The sequence below is a fragment of the Equus przewalskii genome, chromosome 12 (assembly GCF_037783145.1).
Source record: "Equus przewalskii isolate Varuska chromosome 12, EquPr2, whole genome shotgun sequence".
Taxonomy (NCBI): Eukaryota; Metazoa; Chordata; class Mammalia; order Perissodactyla; family Equidae; genus Equus; species Equus przewalskii.
Window position 1 is genome coordinate 5,216,020 of NC_091842.1, and position 21,567 is coordinate 5,237,586.

Here is a 21,567-nt window from a genome sequence, read left to right on the forward strand (position 1 = left end):
CCTGATACCCTGTATGGATGGTACTTTGCAAAAGAAATGAGCCCCATTAAGTGAAGTCGAGATGCTGTGATTTCCATGGTAGACCGTGGAGGAAGGGGTTCACAGGCTCAAGGAAGTGAGTATGCTAGAATGGATACTGCCAGCTGACTATATGCCACGAGAGGGCCTGGAAGACTCTCTGTTTATCAAGGCCATGGGAAGTGGGGGCACCACCATCTTTGTTGAGAAACTCAGTGACAACCCATGGTGGCTGTCCTCTGTAGGTCAGGGCTGACAATAGGGGATGCTGTTACAGAACTGGGCTCTCTAGTAGCAAGGGGAAGTGATAGGATCCTGGAGTGACAGAGGCAGGATGGTAGCACTTATGCATCAGAAGCAAGGGGGGCATGATTGCTGTAGTGGGCAGCAAGGTCAGAATGGCAGATAGGGGCACCTGACTTGCAGGGATCCATGGAGATGCACATAGAACATTGGGAAAGATAGATGGGTAGTCAGCAAAGGCATGCTGTATAAAGGATATATATGTATACATGTAACATCTGGAACCAGCCCTGGTGGCCTAATGGTTAAGATTTGGCTCTCTCACTACCACAGCCCGGGTTTGTTTCCCAGTCAGGGAACCACACGACCCGTCTGTCAGTTGTCATGCTGTCGCTGTGATGCTGAAAGCTATGCCACTGGTGTTTCAAATACCAGCAGGGTCACCCATGGTGGACAGGTTTCAGCGGAGCTTCCAGACTAAGACAGACAAGGAAGAAGAAGGACCTGGCCACCCACTTCCAAAAAAATTGGCCATGAAAACCCTACGAAGAGCAGCAGAGCATCGTTTGATACAGTGCCGGAAGGTGAGAGAATAATGCAAAAAGACCTGTACACAGGGTCGCTAGGAGTTGGAATGGACTCAACAGCAGTAACAACAATGAATAAAATCTGGATGTGCAGAAGACTGAGGTCAGGCATCCCAGTGAAAAGCCACAACCACCTGCCCAGTTTCCCCACCTGAGCCAGTTCTCAGTTCCAAAACACTCATTCGGTAAAAGAGAAGCCAGATCCATGGCAAAGGTACACAGTAGTGATTTTTCAAATGCTTCCCCAAAGAGGCCTCTGGCCATTTGATTTACTTGGGTAACCATACACTGGGAAAGAGGAATACTCAGATATTTCCAGGCTATTGGTTACAGAGTCCAAGTTAATTCGGACAGATAGGTACCTAAAGCACCCACACGGCTCCCTTTTTGCTAAGGGGGTAAGAATATATGGGGTCAAGTCATACATTGGGTCCTGTCCCAGGTCCCTCAGTGGGTCCAGTGGGCCCACAGTGGTCATTTCTCTGGTTCCCAAATGTAATATCCAAATGATCATCCTTGGCAGTTGGCAGAACCGTCACGTTGGTTCCTTGACCAATTTTACTCATAATGGCTATGAACAAAGAAGAAATAATATAAACACTGAAAAATGGATTAGTCATAAAGCATGTTTCAAGAAGTACCTACCATATTTTGCCACAAAAAGAAAGAAGAGGAAAGGAAAGAAAAAGCATACCTACCTGTCACTATTAGAGTGCTCAGGTGACACCCTCAATAGACTTGTGCCTGGAGCCTGGCCTGAGATGCAGTCATCATGGAAGGCTGTTTGGAGACAGACAGACTACGTGTAAATTCCAGCTCTGGATTTTATGTATTAGTTGAGTTCTTTGGGTCTTGCTTTGGACTCTCATGAAGAGAAGGTCTTGCTTAATTTATCAAAGCCAACTTTATCCTAACGGATAATTAACACCCCTTCCTCCTAACCCAACATAAGACATTAAAGCCTGAAAGTTTTCAAGGAAGGATATATTTGATTTCTGAGGACCACTGTGTCCTGTGAAGGAGGTCTGATTCCATGGCTCACCAAATCTTAGACCTGGTTTACTTTTAGGTGAGAGATCTGAAGTCACTCCTTTACGTATTGCCAAAATATTAATCAATTTATTTTATTTTATTTTTTTAGCTTTCCAAGCAAGAATTATCTATGACTAAGATAATTCTTTTTTTTAATTTTTAATTTTTTAAATTGCAGTAACGTTGGATTATAACGTTATCAAAATATTAATTTAGAATCCAGAACAAACCATGCATTGGAGATACTGTCCTTCCTTTCCAGAGACCATTTTGTTTGAAACACAGAATTACGCATTATTAGTTACCCCACATTGTGACAATGTACCAAAGGGGGAAGGTAAAGCTTAGGAGGTAATGGAGGGTTTAACCCTGAGGTAGATGCCATTCAGGAAAAGTTTTACAAAGGTGGTGACACTTGAAATGGGTCCTTGAGGATTAAGTAGAATTTTTTTCCAGGCAAATAAGGGATAGGAAAAAGATGCCAGGATTTCAGAAGCAAACGCCATTTGAAAGCAAATAACGTCTGTCCCATTTTTGGAACTCTTTCGTTTTTGGAAATGTACAAAAAAATGAAGACTAATAATACAGCTGATAACTAGAAGGTTTCGTGTGTAGTTTGATTCAGTAGACTTGAATTTCAAAGGAAAAACCCTGAGAGGTATTGATCTAACTGGCTGCTTGAGCCTATAAGGAAAATAGCATTTCGTAGATTTAAATAATGGAAATTCATACCTGTTCAATTCATGAACAAGAATGAATGCAACCCTAAACAGTGATTAAACATGGTCCTGGAAGTTGGCCCCCACCACCACCATCAACACAAGATATTTCCATCAGAATGGAGACAAACATCTATATCTGCATATTACACATCTATTTGAAAAAAAGAGAAAATACGTGAGATCCATTTAAGAGTTTTCAGGAAAGTGGCTGTTTAAAAGATGAATATCAAAAAGTCATTTGAATGTGAATTTACTTAATGCCACTGAACTATACACTTGAAAATGGTTAAAATGGCAAATCTCATATTTATTTTACCACAATAAAAAATTCAATTTAAATCTATGTACTAGCAATACCTAATTAGAAAAATAATAAAAATAATCTTAATCACAAGAACTGAAACAAAATACTAAGGAACAAAACAGTTGGAAAATGTGTAGGACCTAAAATTCATGGCCAAGGGACCTAAAGAAAGACTTCTGAATGAAGAGTTCTACTTTTTTATTTTTAAAGATTTTATTTTTCCTTTTTCTCCCCAAAGCCCCCAGTACATAGTTGTGCATTTTTTTCAGTTGTGGGTCCCTCTCGTTGTGGCATGTGGGATGCCTCCTCAGCGTGGCCTGACAAGCGGTGCCACGTCCGCGCCCAGGATTTGAACCGGCGAAACCCTGGGCCGCCGAAGCAAAGCACACGAACTTAACCACAAGGCCACGGGGCCGGCCCCTACAGTTATACTTTAACTGGTAAAGATTTTAATCAAAAGTAACTGATCCCAAAGAGATTCTTTCTGGAACTTAATAAAATGCCTATAGTATGAAGATTAAAGTAAGTTTACAAATGCACAGGACTCCTGTGGCACTTACTAAGATGATTTGAATGTTCGTCTGAGCAGTAAAGCTGTTTATTAATACACGCAGCACTAAGCTGTATATAGCTCCTCTCTCAACAATTATATTCATTCAGCAAATGTCCACTTAGCATCTACTCTGGAAGTCAGGGAGAGAGAAACGATGCGTAAGTCGCAAACCGCTCCTGCCCTCAGTGAGCTTTCAGGATGTTTATAAAAAGCAGTTAAGCAATTCATGACAATATTCCAGGGGGTAAGAGTGGGAGAAAACAACATAGTGGTGTGGAGGGGGACAGATAAATAGGGGAAAGTTCAGAGCAGGCTTCCCTGCAGAAGATCGAGCCCTGCAGGTTGAGTGGCAATGAGCAAAGCAAAATGAGGACAGGGACAACTCAGAGAGGAGAGACTCAGAGACAGAGATGGTAGAGAAAACCAGGCGAGGGAAGGAGAACTCAATGTCTAATTCACCTTGATGACTGTTGGATGGAAACAATTCGCAATTTTATCAGAAAAATATCTCAACATAGAACAAAGTAAAGAATGCCAAAGGAAGAGACTACCACCAGGCTCAGGGTTTCTCTGATCGGAAGAATGACAATCAATGTCTGATAGTGGACTCAAGACTCAAGAGAGTTTAAACAGGATAATATTAGGAATTGTTAACAGTAAATAGAAGTTATTATGTTCCGGACGTTGCTTCTAAAGATTTACACGTGTTAACTAGTTTAATTCTTGCAACTACCACATGAGGTAGGTACTATAAGCATTTCAATTTTATAGATGAGTTAACTGAGGCAAAGAGAGGTTAACATGTTCAAGATCACATAAGCTAATGAGTGGCAGAATCCACGTTCTTAAAGCTCTAAGCCAGCACTGTCCAGGGGAACCTTCTGCAATGATGACAAAGTCCTGTACTGTCTAACATGGTAGCCACTAGTCACATACAGCTACTGAGCACTAGAAATGTGGCTTGGTATGCCTGAGGAACTAAGTTTTTAATTTTATTTAATTTTGATTAATTTAAATTAAAATGTCCACATGTGGCTACTGTATTGGACAGCACAGCTCTAAATTATTCTGATTAGAGTAAGTTCACTGTATCATTGTTTGTAATATTGAAAAATTAGAAACAAATGAGGGAGTAGCTAAAACAGGCTATGAAATATACACAGGTTGAATGAGGGGAGTGGAGAAATATGGTAAGAATTACAAAATCTGGACGTCAGGAAGGAGGGCCTGGGCAAATATACATTGCATACAATACAGATCTACCCTTTCTGAGACCCCTGGTTTTTTTCTGGGCCTCAACCTACTCTTGTGGGCCCTGAATAAGCAGTCTATAGCCATGCTGTCCAATAAAAATAATATATGAGTCACACGTGTAATTTAAAATTTTCTAGTAGTCGTATTTTTAAAAGTTTCTTAAAAAGTGAAATTAATTTCAGTAATATATTTGATTTCATCCAATGTGCCCAAAATATATTCATTTAAACGTGCAGCACCAGCTACATTTCAGGTTGCTCAATAGACACACGTGGCTAGTGACCACCATATTGGATAGTAAAGGTCTATAGAATACAACTGATCAGTTAAAGAGAAGAAACTATTCTGAATCTACTAGTGGAAAAAGTTCCATAAGGCATATTATCAAGTGATGAAAGCAAGTTGAAGAAGTGTATATGCATATATACATATATATATATATCACAGGAAACTCCCAAACTCTTTAAGCCTATCTTAAGTTGATATTTAATAACTCACTTTACAGAAATCCCTTAGAGAGCCATCCATTGAAGACTGTCATAATATTTACAGCGCATACTTAAGAATTTTTATTTCAGTGCTTTAAACAAAATTATGGTAAAATACGCACAACATAAAATTTATCATTTTGGCCTTTTTAAAGCGTGCAATTCAGTGGCATTAAGTACATTCACAATGTTGTGCAACCATCAACACTATCTAGTTCCAGAACTTTTTCACCACCTCAAAATGGAAGCCTTCTACATATTAAGCAATCACTCCCTATTCGCTCCTCCCAGCAGCCCCTGGCAATCATTAATCTGCTTTTTGTCTTTATAGATTTACCTATGCTAGGTATTTAATATAAATGGAACCTACAATACGAGGTCTTCTATGTCTGGATTCTTTCACATAGCATGTTTTCAAGATCCATCCACATTGTAGGATTTATCAGTATTCATTCATTTTATGGCTGAATAATATTCCATTGTATGGATATACCACATTTTTTATTTATCCATACATCTGGTAATGGACATTTGAGTTATTTCCACCTTTTGGATATTGTGAATAGAGCAACTATGAACGTTTGTGTACAAGTTATTTTTCGTTTGAACACCTGTTTTCAGTTCTTTTGGGTATATACCTAGGAATGGAATTGCTGGGTCATACAGTAATTCTATATTTAACTTATTGAGGAACCATTCAACTGTTTTCCACAGCGACTGCACCATTTTACATTCCTACAAGCAATATTTGAAGGTTCCACTTTCTCCACATCCTTGCCAACACATTATTTTCTTTTTTGACTATCTTTCAGAATTTTGATAAGCTTAATTTGGACAGTTTTTGCCAGGATTTTCAGTGTTTCTGGGGAGAGCTTCTGGAGGTCCCTACTCTACTATTTTTGCTTACATCACTCAAGAGTTGTTTTTTTTTTTAAAAGATTTTTTTTTTCTTTTTCTCCCCAAAGCCCCTGGTACATAGTTGTATATTCTTAGTTGTGGGTCCTTCTAGTTGTGGCATGTGGGATGCCACCTCAGCATGGCCTGACGAGCGGTGCCATGTCTGCGCCCAGGATCCGAACCAATGAAACGCTGGGCCACCGAAGTGGAGCGTGTGAACTCAACCACGCGGCCACAGGGCTGGCCCCTCAAGAGTTTTTTTATTGCCAATTTTTTGTTTGGGCATAATATATAAGTGGTGTTACATGTGGAAAATGGTCATTGGGGGTCTTCAGGGAGTTCAAAGATGACTAATCGCCAGTCTCTTGGTTATTCTAACACTCCATTTTCCTCACTTTCTTGGAAAAATGGTGAACACTATATATCAAGGTGACTTTGCGTTGTTTTGTCATCTATACAGATGTTGAAATTGAGAATGATCATCTCAACTGAGGACTAGGATGGATAAAACAGAGTCAGAGACTACAGCCTCCCCAGAACGTAAGCGAATGACATGCAAGTCAGAAGATGAAGGCAGGGAAAAGGGCAGTGATGGATAACAGCACAAGGTTTCAAAGGAGGGGAGAGAAATAGTTGTGAAAATATGTTTACTAAGAAAGTTTTAGCTGACTGGGTGATGGTACAAAGACATATCTTAAATTTAAAATAATTTCTGTCTATTCAGGAACAAAATTATAATGCATATTATTACCATAATGATTAAATATGATTTTTGCTTTTTGGACCAGTGTAAAAAAAAGAATAAAAATAAAATGAGACAGAGAGAATCTATATAATCAATAGAAACCTAATTAGAGTATTAAAGGTTGGCTGATTTAAAAAGATATGTATGTAAAGTCAATTGATCTCCATATATTAACAATAACAACTTAGAAAATGTTATAAGCTACTCTCACCAGAGTAGCTGAAACAAAATAGCAAATAATAATAAACTGAAATAACTTGTAGAACTCAAATGAAGAACATGATCAAAAGGGAGACTTACTGAATGGGGAGTTATAATTCAGTACTGAATAGGTATCACGTGTCCCCAAATTAGATTGCAACTGTGATGAAACTGATTCCAAAGGGATTCTGTCTGGAACATAGTAAGTTGCTTATAAGGTAAACATATGCTATCTTTTAATTAAGTTACAAGTGTAATGTAATGAATCCCAAGACGATTCCCTCTGGAAATTAGTAAAAATGTTGTAAATGCTCTCTAGGCAATAAAAACATTAAGTTATGAGCACAGCTATGTACACTGGCCATCTCCCCCCTCCCCAAACAGTCCACTCTTTCATTCATTCATCAATTTTCCATTGAGCGTCCACCCAGCATAAGACAATGTGTGTGACACAGAGAAAAACGACAAGTGAGAGACGTATAAACAGTGTTTGTACTATTGGGATTTCCACTCTGTTTATTTGGGGAGGGGATTTGGAAGGAGGAAGAGGAACTGGCTTCAAAAAAGTAATATCTGCAATAAAGTGCGCTAAATGCTTTGAGGGGTAGATACAAGTGCTGTGGAATTGCAGAGTGGGGGGCATAACATAGTGAGGTGAAGGGAAAGCTGTGAGGGGAATGTATGGGGTTGAATTGTGTCCCCCCAAAGAGATATGTTGGCATCCTAACTCCCATTACCTGAGAATGTGGCCTTATTTGGAAACACAATCTTTACAGATGTAATCAAATTAAAATGAGGTACTTAAAGTGGGTCTTAATCCAATAACAGGTGTCCTTATAAAAAGAGGAAACTCGGACAGAGATACACATACAGGGAGACCAACACGTGAAGAGGAAGGCAGAGGTCGGAGTGATGCTTCTACAAGCCACAGAACACCAAAGATTGCCAACAAACTACCAGAAGCTAGGAGAGAAGCATGGAACAGATTCTCCCTTACAGCCCTCAGAAGGAACCAACTCTGCCGACACCTTGATCTTGGACTTCCAGCCTTCAGAACTGTAAGAAAATTCATTTCTGTTGTTTAAGCACCCCAGTTAGTGGTACTTTGCTGTGGAAGCTCTAGCAAACTAATAAAGGGAGGGAGGTAATGTGTTATGTATAAATGCAACAAGTCACATTTCCTTATAGATCTGAGGGATAAATAACAGGAAATCAAGTGAAGTAGGGGCTGGGGCAGGAGAGTGTTCTGAGCAGAAGGAACCAGATCTGCATTATTAATCATGTTTTTCCTTTTCTGTATTTTATGATGCTTTGACATCTTGAAAAGCTTGCTGGCCAGGAGAGACTGTCTTCCCAGGACTAGCTAATTCTTAGATAGCAAAGGGCTCGATTAACCAATGCAAACCAACCCACCCCAAGTCTATAGACCCAGTCATCTCCTTATCTAACTTATACATGAGCCAATATTTCCTCTGCCCTAAATCATCCCAGGGCCAGGTACCAGGCAACTAGAGATCACCCCTATAATCCAAGCCTGCTGGAATTATTCCAGTTAGCCAATCCTAAGCTGTTTACTCAGCCATACCTTGCCTTTCCCACGGAAACCCCAGTACAGGCTCTGGCTCAGGCTTTCCCCTCACTCCTGTCTTCTGCCACCTGACCAAAACCTGGTGCTGCCCTTGTGGCCTTGCATGGCATGTGCTGACCCCTTCTTTGAGACCTGTGAGTATAATAAACTTCTTTCTTCCAAGCCTTGTTCTCATTTCCTCCCGTGGCTGCACCAACTTTACCATTCCATACCCAACATTTACATTCTTGGGACATTGCAGGTTTCAAGGAGAAGGGCAGCAGGGAGAACCAGAGAGAAGGGAAGCGTAATGTGTAACCCACCTCAATGAGTGATGGAGATACAAAATTACACACCTTCAGAAGAAATCTTTCTGCTTAAGGAGATTCTAATGGTGAAAGACCAATGAGAAGACACTATTACCAGGGTTAGAGTATCTGATCTGAGTGATGTCGGTCAGTGCTGGCAGGAAGAATCAATCTCTTAGGAGCGAAGATGAAGGATCATCATTAAGAAAAGGTATTAATACTAGCTAACAGTTGAGAGGTTCCTACGCCCCAGGCGCCTCTTTTAATGATTTAGATATGGTAACTCATTAACTATTTACAACAAGACTATAAAGTAGGTACAATTACTATTTCCGTTTTACAGATTAAAGGTTAAGTGTGTTGCTCGTGATCTCGCAATTAGTGTCAGAACATACATTCCTCAGCATTAAGCTGTATGTACACAGATTTACTCCAAGACCAGAAATGCGAGCCAGGCACAAGGGGTTTTCTGGCAGATGAGACAGCATATGCAAAGGCAGAAGTAAAAGAGAATGAAGGCGGAGAGTTCAATGCGTAGATTATCTTAAAGAGCTGTTAGAGAAAACTCACAACTCTTTCTGAAAAATATCTCAGCTTAGTACAATAAAGGAGGATTAAAGACGTTTCTCTGATCTCAACGTTGTCAATGTGTCTATGGTAGAAGTTCTCCTAGAGTTGCTTAAATGGCGAGAAGGTAATAAACACATCAGAGTTAATAAAATAATATCCTAATAATACTTGTTACTGTGATATTAGATGCCAGGTACCTCTTCTATGTAATCTATATGAATTATATATGTTAGCTCCTTAATTACATTCAACAACACTATGAGTAAGGGAGAATGAGATTTCCACTTTACAGGGTCCAACAACTAAAACGGAGTGGCTAAAAAGCAAAACTATGAAAGATCCACCAGCAAATAAATGGGGTGGGAGCCACTCACATCAACAGGTGGCAATGGTGATCAGGAAGGGGACCTCGCGGGCAATTACATTGCACATAATCATAAATCCACCCTTGCTGGGGGATCTGAAAAATATTTTTCACCTGGGCCCTAACTCCGTCACAGAAGCTCTGCAAGTGGGTAGTATTTAAAAAGCAGTAATGAAAAAGTTCTCAAAGTGAAAACGCTGACTGATAAAGCAAGTTGTAGAATAATCCATATAACATGTGGTAAGAATCCAAAAACGAAAGTCCAAAATATTATATACTTTCTCTGGGCACATGTCTATGCATATAAGAGAATAGAAAAAAGTTTGGACAAATAAAGCAAAAAGCGCTTAATTCTAGAAAGAGGAAAGAAGATGAGATCAAGAATAATGGTCAAATGGAACTTGGGTCAAATGAAATGTTTCCATGTTTCCCAGAAAAGTTTCCCAATTCCTTGTGTAATACTATCAACAGTAAAAATTTTGTTTTGCCAAAGATAGGATTTTGTTTTAGCTTTCACTCTATGATTCTAAACTGACCTCTAGAAGGAGTATTTTGATTCCAGAAAAGAAATGCACCATTAAGGCATTGGCAAGCATACCAAAGAAAATACTCTGAGGTGATTCCAAAAGATAATACACAAAAAATGATTTCAACAGTGGAAAATTTTAGAGGTTGATTCTGGGGTTCCTGGGCAGCAAAACTGATGTGTTAGCTCCTGGAGGAGCTACTTTATACAGCTTCTGGGAATAGGGAGGCACTACATAATATGAAGTTCTTTTTCACAAATATGTCCTTCCAATTTCACGTTAAGAATCTTTATTTGTTAGGGGCCGGCCCGGTGGCGCAGTGGTTAAGTTTGCACATTCTGCTTCTCAGCGGCCCGGGGTTCGCCGGTTCGGATCCTGGGTGCGGACATGGCACCGCTTGGCCAAAGCGATGCTGTGGTAGGCGTCCCACATATAAAGTAGAGGAAGATGAGCATGGATGTTAGCTCAGGGCCAGTCTTCCTCAGCAAAAAGAGGAGGATTGGCAGTAGTTAGCTCAGGGCTAATCTTCCTCAAAGAAAAAAAAAATTGTTAAAAGGAGTCATTCCAGACTTATCAAAATGTTTTAAGTGCTCATTTCAGAAACAAATTCATTCATTCACACATTTAACTGCAGGGTCTTCCTTATGAGGCCGTGTATACACCAGTGAGAGAAATAAAGATAGATCAGTTAGAATTGAAGAGTTCTAGGTGAGTTCTCAGGTGAGGAGTGGGAGGGGCGTGTTAAGACAACCTGAGAAAGGTGAGCAGCAAAGAGTCAGGTGAAATGGGGACGTGGGCAGGCGGTGTTAAACACAGATGGAATGTGGGGGCAAGTGTTCTGAGAGCCTAGTGGCTAATCCAGCTCAGAAAAATATCACAGAGTGAGGCTGGACAAAAGAGGAGGACCAAAGGAGAGACTCTTCCAAGATAAGAGTTTCTCTGGTGTGAGTAATGTCCTTTAACATCTGGCAGATGGAATCGAACCTCCTACGGACAAAGCTGAAAACATCAGCTTTAGCAAGACAAAAATTCTAACAAGGACTAAAAGCCACTGAAAGATACAGTGGACCAAGTATCTCTCCTATGTGATTTATCCACCTGAACTCACTGAGGATCTACAACCAGTTTGGGAGTTCGGTACCGCTAATACTTCCATTTTACAGTTAGGAAACTGAGGCAGGAGGTTAAGTAACTACGTGACGCATCAGTACAAATCAACCCTTGCCGGAGATCCTAAAATATTTCCAACTGGTTCCTAACCTCTCCCCCAACAGTTCTGAATAAGCAGATTGGGAGACACCACGAAGTAAGTGGAAAAAATGAAGAGGAATGCACCTGCTTTAAGTTCTCAAAGAGCCCTCGAAAAAAGCAAAGTGCAGTATGACATGTAAAATAGAGTACCCTAATAAAACCACGAACGCCAAAGAATAGTATGTATTTTCTGTGGGAATATGTGTGTGTATATATAAATATATAAATATGTGTATATAGTTTTATATACTGGGGTTACGTAAGTATATTTACTGGGATTTGCGTGTATATGTGCATATATACATCCAATTTTATGTACGTGTATATGTATATATTTATATGAAGGTTTAAGTATATATTTTTAATCTATATGTATACATGTATATCTATTATTGTATGTATATACACATTATCCACAGAAAATACGTACCACTACTTGGAGTTTGTGTTTTCATTTTCTTACGGTGTGCTATTCTACGAATTGATCTGCAACTTGCTTACGTATAATACACGTGTGTTAACGAATATAAAAGTGAGGAGGACGCTCAACAGATAAACTGCTTACTTCTGGGGAGGGAAGAAAGAATGAGATGGGGTGTAACGGTCAACCGGGACTTTAGGCCTTCTCCGGGACCGCGGACGGGCGGCTGGGGTCGCAAGCCGCCGCCCACCCGGCGATAGGGACAGCCGGCACCGCCCCAGCCCCCACCCTCTACACGCCTCCGACCGCCGCCCGAGGACCAGTCCACCAGAGCGCGTGCGCCGGGGGTGCGCCCGCGCCCGACCAGCCCATCCTTTCCTCATGGAAGGGGAAGGGGCGGGGCCTGAAGGGGCGGGGCCTGTCGCAGGCCCCCGCCCCCGAAGGCGGTGCGCGGGTGGCCGGGGTGAACTTTCCGCCTGGAGCAGGGCTACTTCCGGATCCGGTGGTGATGGCCGCGGCTGCCGAGTGAGGCGGCGCTGAGCTGGCGGCCCGGCTGCCCTGCGGCCCGCGCGCGGCCGGCGAGGCTGGGGGGCAGCTCGGCGGCCCGGGAGCTCCAGGCGGAGGGCGACGGGGCAGGGGCTGTGCCTGCGCCGCCTGCCCTCGACTTCCCGGCGGAGGGCTCGGACTCCAAGCGTGATGGCGAGGGACCGGGTTGGGCATCTGGGTAGAGGGAACAGCTTGTGCACCAAGAGAAAGGTGTTGGAGAATGGGTGTCCAGCGCGCCTCTTTTAACCGTTGAAAAGAAAAGCCACAACCGTCAGAAAAATCCTCTCACCTTAAAGCAGGAGACTAAGGGATGTCAGAAGAAGACGCTCCCACCAGGCTCGGAGTTACCTTGATTTGGAAGATGATGCTCAGCGCACGGCAGCTAGTATCGAATCTCCCAAGAGCCAAGACGAAAGGATCAGAGCTAACCAAAGAAAATAACGACATTGGGTGACAGAGCCGGCCACAGATATGTCAGTTTATTTAATCCCCACTGCAGCCCTATATGGCAGGTGATGTTTGCATCTTTTTTACAGATGAACTGAGACACGGACAGAATTTTCTGTCAACGTTAAACTGGATACAGATGTTCTTTTCAGAGGTGTTTGTGATATTGACGACACCTAATTCCCCCTTCAGCTGGGGGAATGGCTAAATTACTGGAATATCCAGTTATGGAATACTGTGTTATGCCAACATGGAAAGTTCCCAGGACATATTTTGGAGTGGAGAACAAATGCAAGTCACAGGACCATTTGTATTTAGTTATTCTTTTATGCAAAAACAAACCCCTTCAAAACAATACTGTTTTATTGTGGTACATATTTGTCTTTGTAAATGAACAGAAAACTGGAATAATATACACTAAAATGACAACAGTGAATAGAGGAGGGAAGGGGGACAGGGATTTATGGGACTTATGGTAAAATAGAACTTTACCTTTTATTTATGACTTTTTTGGGAGAGTGTGGTTAGAAAAATGTATATGTGTGTTCTTTATATAATAAAAATTAATTTTAAAATGACTAAAAATTACATGCTTTTCCTTTGAGCACCCACTTTGCTATAAATGGCGTTTGAGTAATTTGAGAAATCAAATCTACCACTAAAGGGTGAAGATTTGAGGGTTATGAGAATATGAACATAAAAATAAAGCATTGTCAGGGAATCCCAAAGAGAACATTGAAAGTCATTTTAAACAGTGCAGCAGTTCACCATTTAGTCTCAGGGAGCTTAAAACAATGAATGTTTTACGCAAAGTTACGTAAAAATGTTCTAGGTCTACATTACAAAGCTATTATTGGATGGAAACTGAGAGACATTAATTTATATTAAATACTTTTTGAAATATGCATCCTTGTGTTTTCAGGTATACTATTTTATAGCATAACTTTATAAAATGGTCATTGTTACTTGTAAAGTTATTCATTTTTGACATTAACGATTTGCTAAAATCATTATAACTGACAATTTTGTAACCCTATATAAATATTGTTACAAACAAATAAAAATGTAACATATCTTGCACATTGCTCTGGGGTTGAGGCCCCAAAACTAAAAGAGATAAGTCCAGGGATTGAAATGGGAGTGATCCTTTCTAATTGGCAGTAACCCCTTGAAATTGCCATTTAAAATGTGTCAGTTGATCTAAGGAATATCAAGAACTAATTTTGGTTTGAGGATCCCTTAGTTATTCACTTTATTTGGGAAAGTAAAGAGGAAAGCAGAAATAGATATACTCACCTGAAAAGTCTCTGTTTATCTGGGACTTCCCATCACGTGGTTGGCAAGATCCCCTTAAGTAAGAGTTCTAATCTTGATGACATCATAACTGTTGCTTGGTGGCCAGTCGGATCATGAGGATTTTCAAAGGTGTTGCCTTAGGCCCTTTCTGATTAGATGCTTGAAATCAAGTTTAGCATATATATTAATTATTGCTGTGTAACAACCCCTGAACAAGCATTTATTTTCTCCTACAGTTTCTAAGGGTCAGGAATTTGAGAACATCATAGCCTGGTGGTTCTGGTTCAGTCTTTCTTGAGGTTGCAGTCATTTCAAGGTTCTGCTGGGGATAAAGAATCTACTCCAAAAAGCACTTCCGTGTTGTTGGCAGGCCTCAGTTTTTCATCACATGGGCCTTGCCATGAGGCTGCTCACAACATGGCTGCTTGTTTCCCCCAGAGTGAGTGATGAAACAGGGAGAGAGAGCAAAATGAACGAATCTTGGCAGTCTTGTACCATCAATTCTCCATGTGCTAATGATCCTACAAACCAACCCTAGTACAATGTGAGAGGGAACTTGAAAGGGTGTGAAGAGCAGGAAGTGGATCATTGGGGGCCATCTGGAAGGCTAGCAACCACCAAGTGGGACAATTTCCCAAACTCTGATCTCACTGATAATTACTAGATACCTACACAGTGGTTAGAGCTGTAGTAGAAACAAAAGAATTAGAGACATCTTAGAATTAGAGACAAACTGGAGAAGATTGGATTACAATGCTATGATTGTACAATATTCTCAACATCAGATGAATAAGTACTCAGGGAAGATGATAAAATGTATACAACCACAGTTTTACACAGTATACTAAACACATTGTTAGTTACCTTATATACTTAAATATCTGTTTATTGATCCATCCAACCGAGACAGTATCTTTTAACTCCCCACTATATAGATGAGAAATTTCTACCACTTCCCATCTCATTACTTCCAAATGTGTGTGGATATACCATTAATTTTATCCTACTAAGGGTTATAGCATTTACCTTCTGTGGGGTACCCATAATTCAGTACTCGCATAGCATGATGATTGATAAAGGTAGCTCATGGGGGCATCCTCTGATGTTGCTTATCTCTCCCTCGTAACTGAGAGAGCTGACTTTGAAGTCCATGCAGATATTGATGCAAAGGCTTCATGTTAGGGGGCTTGGTGATAGGAGAGGTAGAAGGGAGACTGGATACGCATTTGTGCATACACATACATACACAGAAACACACACATGGGTAAATGGACACACCTACGCTGCCAAAAATAGGAAGCCCTACTCTGGGATGCCAACTCTCACTTTGAGAGTCCCCACCTCTGCCATGAAGAAATTTCCATCTCTTTAGAGAGTTTGTCTTCGCTTCACAATGAGGGAAAAGCTATGCTGTACATGCAATATACAGGAAGAATGTGGGTGAGGGCCATCTATGCCACCAACAGTCACCAACTGTTCCACTGAGATTTCTGTCCTACTTCTTGCATGACTCTGTGTCCCTGCTCCAGAAGCTGTGACCTCAAGAACAATTTCCACCTCTGCTCTGGTCCTCTCTCACCAATGCTTAAGTTGTGGGTCTTACTTTTCTGTTCATTCATCAGTGTGATCCCATAGACTACGGGAGTGGCACAAGAGGAAACTGGCAGGGAAGGCTGGGGCAGCTCTTGAAAGGCCCTGTAGGCCATGCAGAAGAGTCTGAATTTTGTTCAAAGTGCAATGGAAAAGCTGATTGGCCCATCACAAGGCCTAAATGGTCCTCCTGCTTCCGCTCCTGCCCTCTTTCTTCTCTCCTGGCCTGTTTCTTTCTTTGAAACATACTAAATTCATTCCTACCCCAGAGCTCTTACACTTTCTTTCCATCTGGGACATCTTTTTCCCGGTCTTAGCATTGAGGACACCTTCTCATAATTCAATTGATGGCTCAAAAGAAGGCTCTTCAGACAGATTTTCTCTGTTTACAAAATCTGATGCACCTCCTCACCCCCTCCTTTACCCCACTCCCTTCCTATCTCAGTATCTTCACTGTGATGGTTAATTTTACGTATCGCCTTGGTTGGACTAGGGTGCCCAGATATTTGATTATTCTAGGTGTTTCTATGAGTGTGTTTTTGGAGGAGATTAACATTTAAATCAGTGGCCATTGAATAAAGCAGATCGTGCTCCATAATCTGAGTGGGCCTCATCCAATCAGTTGAAGGCTTGAATAGAACAGAAAGACTCACTTCCTCTGAGCAAGAAGGAACTCTGCCAGCAGAAACCTTCAGATTTGAACCACAACATCAGCTCTTCCCTGGGTGCTGGCCAACCTTGCAAATTTTGGACTTGCCGGCCTCCATAATTGCATGAGCCAATTCCTTAAAATAAATCTCTCCACATACACACAGCCTATTGGTTCTTTTTTCTCTGAAGAGCCATGACTAATACAGATTTTGGTACTGGGAGTTGTTCTAGAGGAACAGATATTTAAGGGTGAGTTTTCTGAATTCGTTCTGGGGTTTCTGGAATTGGTCTCTAATTGGAATAGATTGAAAGACACAAGTGACTCTATTTCTAACAGTAAAGAGAGCAGTGATAGTCCATGGCATGGTGTGGCAATAGAGATACACAAAATATCACCATAGGATACTCCTAATTAAAGCTTATCAGAAGCAAGGGTGACTTTGTATGCTATACCTTTGACCATTTTTGTCAAGTTAACAAGTATAATGAGATTGTCTGGTTGCTCCTCATGTCACTGGGTGAAGTGGGGAAAGAGAAGGACGAGCTTAGGGATTTGATTTCCCAGCTCAAGTGCCACATAGATGACCTGGAAGCTTCTATGTCTGCTCTGAAAGGGACCCTTATCTGCTGTAGCTGAGTCCTGAGATGGCTGAAAACGAAACCCAGAGTCTCATTCTGCGAATGACTGAACTACAACATGAATTGAACTCACAGCCTCCCAGGGTGGGAAGGAATGGGATCCCAAAACTTGGAATGGAAACGTGGGTCCCTAATGAATCTGGCAACAAAGAGCCCCTAAATTCTGATGAGTCTTCTTTACTAGTAGAAAGATCCTCTCTACCCGCCATCTGAAGAGATTAGCCCTGCCTCGCTGAGGAAATGGTGATGACAGAGGCAGTAGCCTTGAAAGTCACTGTTGGTTCTTCTCAGAATCTGTCCCCCACTAGCCATCTTTACTTCTAGACCCAACTAGACTCAAGTCCCACTGGGCCCATATAGGTGATTCACAGCACAGGCCCTTAGGATTTTGGAGCAAAGCCCTGCCATCTTCTGCAGATAACTACTTTCCTTTTGAGAAATAGCTTTTGGCCTGTACTGGGCCTTCATAGAGATTGAATACTCAACTGTCAGCCACCAAGTTACCACGCAACCTGAGCTGCTTATCATGAACTGGGTATTATTTGACCCAACAAGCCATATTGGCCCAACAAGGCAGGCACAGAAAGACTCCATCCTCAAACGGAAGTGATATTTAGTATGCTCGATGTTGTCCAAGATTAAAAAAAAAGGAAGTGGTATATATGAGATCACACCCAGGCAGGCCCTGAATGCACAAGTAAGTTGTATACAGCTTACAACAAGTAAGTTGAATAAGTAGCCCAAATGCCCATGGTCCTCACTCCTGCTGCAGTACCTTCTCTCTCCAAGCCTGCATGTATGGCCTCATGGGGAGTTCCCTACAATCAGAGCATATGTAGAGGAAGAGAATACTCCAGTCTGGTTTACAGACGATTCTGAACAATACGTAGGTACCACCCGCAGGTGGATGGCTGTAGAACTGCTGTCCCTCCCTGGAACATCCCTGAAAGACAGTGACAAAGGGAAATCCTCCCAGTGAGCAGGAATTCGAGCAAGGTATCAGGTTGTTCATTTTGCTTGGAAGGAGAAGTGGTCAGGTATATGATTATATACCAGTTCACGGGATGTGGCCAATAGTTTGGTTGGCTGGTTAGGGATTTGGAAGGAATATGACTGGAAAATTGGTGAGAAGGAAGTCTGGGGAAAAGGTATATGGATAGACCTCTCCAGATTGATGAAAATTGTGAAGATATTTGTGTCCCATGTAATGCTCACCAAAGGGTGATCTAGTAGAGGATTTTGACTATTAAGTCAATAGGATGACTCATGGATACCAGGCAGCCTCTTTCCCCAGCCACTCCTGTCATCACCCAGTGGGCTCATGAACAAAGTGGCCATAGTGACAGGGATGGAGGTTTTATGGATGGGCTCAGCAACATGGACTTCCACTCACCAACACTGTCTTGGCTATGGCCACTACTGAGTGCCCAATCTGCCAGAAGCAGAGACCAACATTGAGCTCCTGATATGGTACCATTCCCCGGGTGATCAGCCTGCTACCTTGTGGCAGGGTGATTACATTAGACCACTGCCATCATGGAAGGGGCAGCTTTTTGCTCTTACTAGAATAGACACTTACTCTGGGTACAAATTTTCCTTCCCTGTATGCAGTTATTCTGCCAAAACTACCATCTGTGGACTTACAAAACACCTTATCCACTGTCATGGCATTCCACACATCATTGCTTCTGATCGAGGAACTAATTTTCCAGCAAATGAAGTGCAGCCATGGACCCATGCTCATGGAATTCTTTGATCTTACTACATTCTCTACCTACCTGAAGCAGCTGGCTTGATAGAACGGTAGAACGGCCTTTTGAAGACTCAGCTACAGTGCTACCTAGGTGGCGATACCTTGCTGGTCTGGGTCAAGGTTCTCCAGGCAGCTGTTTATGGTCTGAATCCATACCCAGTATATGGTGCTGTTTCTCTCATATCTAGGGTTCATGGGTCCAGGAATCAAGAGGTGGAAATGGGAGTGGCACTACTCAGTATTCACCCTAGTGATCCACCAACTTTTTTCTTCCTGTCCCCGTGATCTTATGCTGTCCTGGCTTAGAGGTCTTAGTTCCAAAAGCAGAAACGCTTCTACTGGGAGACACAAAAAGGATCCCATTGAACTGGACATTAAGACTGCCACATAGCCCCTTTGGGCTCCTCACGCCTCTGAATCAACAGGCAAAGAAGAGAGTTACTGTACTGGTTGGGATGTTAGATCCGGACTATCAAGGAGAAATTGGACTGGTGCTTCACAATGGAGGTAAGGAAGAGTTTGTCTGGAATAGACGAGATCCTTTAGAATGTCTCTTACTTAGCATTATCATGCCCTATGATTAAAGTCAATGCAAAACTACAACAACTCAATTTAGGTGGGACTTCTAATGGCTCAGATTCTTCAGGAATGGAGATTTGGGTCGCTCCATCAGGTAAAGAACCATGGCCAGCTGAGGTGCTTTCAGAGGGCAAAGGGAATATGGAATGGATAGTGGAAGAAGGTAGTTGATTATAAATACGAGCTACAACCTTGCGACCAGTTACAATAACAAAGACTATACTTGTCATGAGTATTTTTCCTTATTTTGTTATGAATATGTTTGTGGGGGCATATTATCTATCTATCAAGTAACTTTATTTTCTTCCTTCTCTTATCCCCTTACCATATAACATAAGATGTACTGACTTTATATGATAGTACTTAAGTATTGTTAACTCTGCATCATAGTGTTTAAGTTATGAGATATCAAAGAGAAGAGCAAACTTCACCCAAGGATTTTTCGTCCTCTTCTGGGGAAAGGGTTAGTGCACGTCTGGTTTCTGTTGTATCATGTTAGGCAGAAGTATGACCTTCTCATTGCTTTTATTTGGAGATTAAGTATGGTTAACGAGATGCACATAAATGCCATGTTGACAAGGGAAGGTCTTGTGATGGTTAATTTCGTAAGTCAACTTGGCTGGGCTGTGGTGCTCAGATAGTTAATTAAACATTATTCTGGATGTTTTTAAGAGGGCATTTTTAAAATGAGATTAACATTTAAATCGATGGACTTCGAGTAAAGCAGATGGCCCTTTATAATCAGAGCGTGCCTCATCCCAATCAGTTGAAGGCCTGACTGGAACGAAAAGACTGACTTCCCCTGAGCAAGAAGGAATTCTGCCAGCAGAGGCCTTTGGACTTGAACTGCAGCGACAGCTCTTCCCTGGGTCTCCAGCCAGCTGGCCCATCCTGCAGATTTTAGACCTGCCAGCCACCACAATCGTGTGAGCCAATGCCTTAAAATAAATCTGTATATATACACATCCTATTGGTTCTGTTTCTCTGGAGAGGCCTGACTGATACACTCCTTTCCCTGAAAAAGAATAAAAAATATGAAATTCTTCAAACATATTAAAAGGTACAAAGAATAATGTAAACACCGACGTTTCTACTCCCAGGTATAACAATTGTTGACGTTATACTATATGTGCTTGAGAACTGCTTTTCTTAAAGAATTAACATTTACAGATATACGCAGTTAAATCCTTATTTTTAACTCTTTCTGATCCCATTCTCCTCCCTCCCTCCCAAGGGGTAATCACTCTTTAAAAGTCAGATATCAGGGGCTAGCCCAGTGGCGCAGTGGTTAAGTGCGCATGTTCTGCTTCCGTGGCCCGGGTTTCACTGGTTCGGGTCCCGGGCGCAGACATGGCACCGCTTGGCAAGCCACGCTGTGGTTAGGCATCCCACATATAAAGTAGAGGAAGATGGGCACGGGTGTTAGCTCAGGGCCAGTCTTCCTCAGCAAAAAGAGGAGGATTGGCAGAAAATGTTAGCTCAGGGCTAATCTTCCGCAAAAACAACAAAAAAAACCCCAAAAAAGTCAGATATCATTCCCATCCATAGTTTGCTATTTTTACTATAAATGTCTGTGTCTCAAAATAACATACATTTTTAGTGTATTTAAACACTTTCACATAACATGGCATCATACTTTACTTTCCGAGGCTGAATTTAGGACCAACCTGCTTGGGTTTGTGTGTCTGTGTGTGTGTGTTTGCATGCATTTGCTTCTTTTTTTTCTCTACCTACTGCGTGAAGAGCACTAATTTGACTAAGTGCCTTGAATATAGTTGATTCATTCTAACTCTTCTATAATATTCGTTTGCGTATGTAATACATTTATTTTTTCCCTATTGATGGGTATTAGGCCATTTCCAAATTTGTTGTTACAAACCGTATTTCGATAAAGACTCATACACATATCCTGGGTCATGTATAGGGGAGTCCAAAAGGAATCTGGTTCAGAAGGAATCTCTTTTTGAGGTGGCTAAAGTGTTCTAAAATTAAATAGTGGTGATGGTGGCACAAC

The 21,567-nt window shown here is 41.6% G+C and overlaps 1 protein-coding gene across 2 annotated transcripts in view; it reads right to left on the reverse strand.

Annotated features, from left to right (window-relative positions):
* USP42 (ubiquitin specific peptidase 42) overlaps positions 1-14,415 on the reverse strand; it is a 57,187-nt gene extending 42,772 nt beyond the window's left edge. Inside the window, exons 1-3 of one of the 2 annotated variants that reach the window (XM_070567432.1) lie at positions 14,342-14,415; positions 12,888-13,022; positions 1,547-1,628 (exon numbers count right to left, since the gene is read on the reverse strand). The gene's annotated coding sequence lies outside the window, so the exon portion shown is untranslated. The remainder of the gene's footprint in view (positions 1-1,546; positions 1,629-12,887; positions 13,023-14,341) is intronic. The other variant, XM_070567435.1, reaches the window with a different exon arrangement.
* Positions 14,416-21,567: the final 7,152 nt, after the last annotated feature.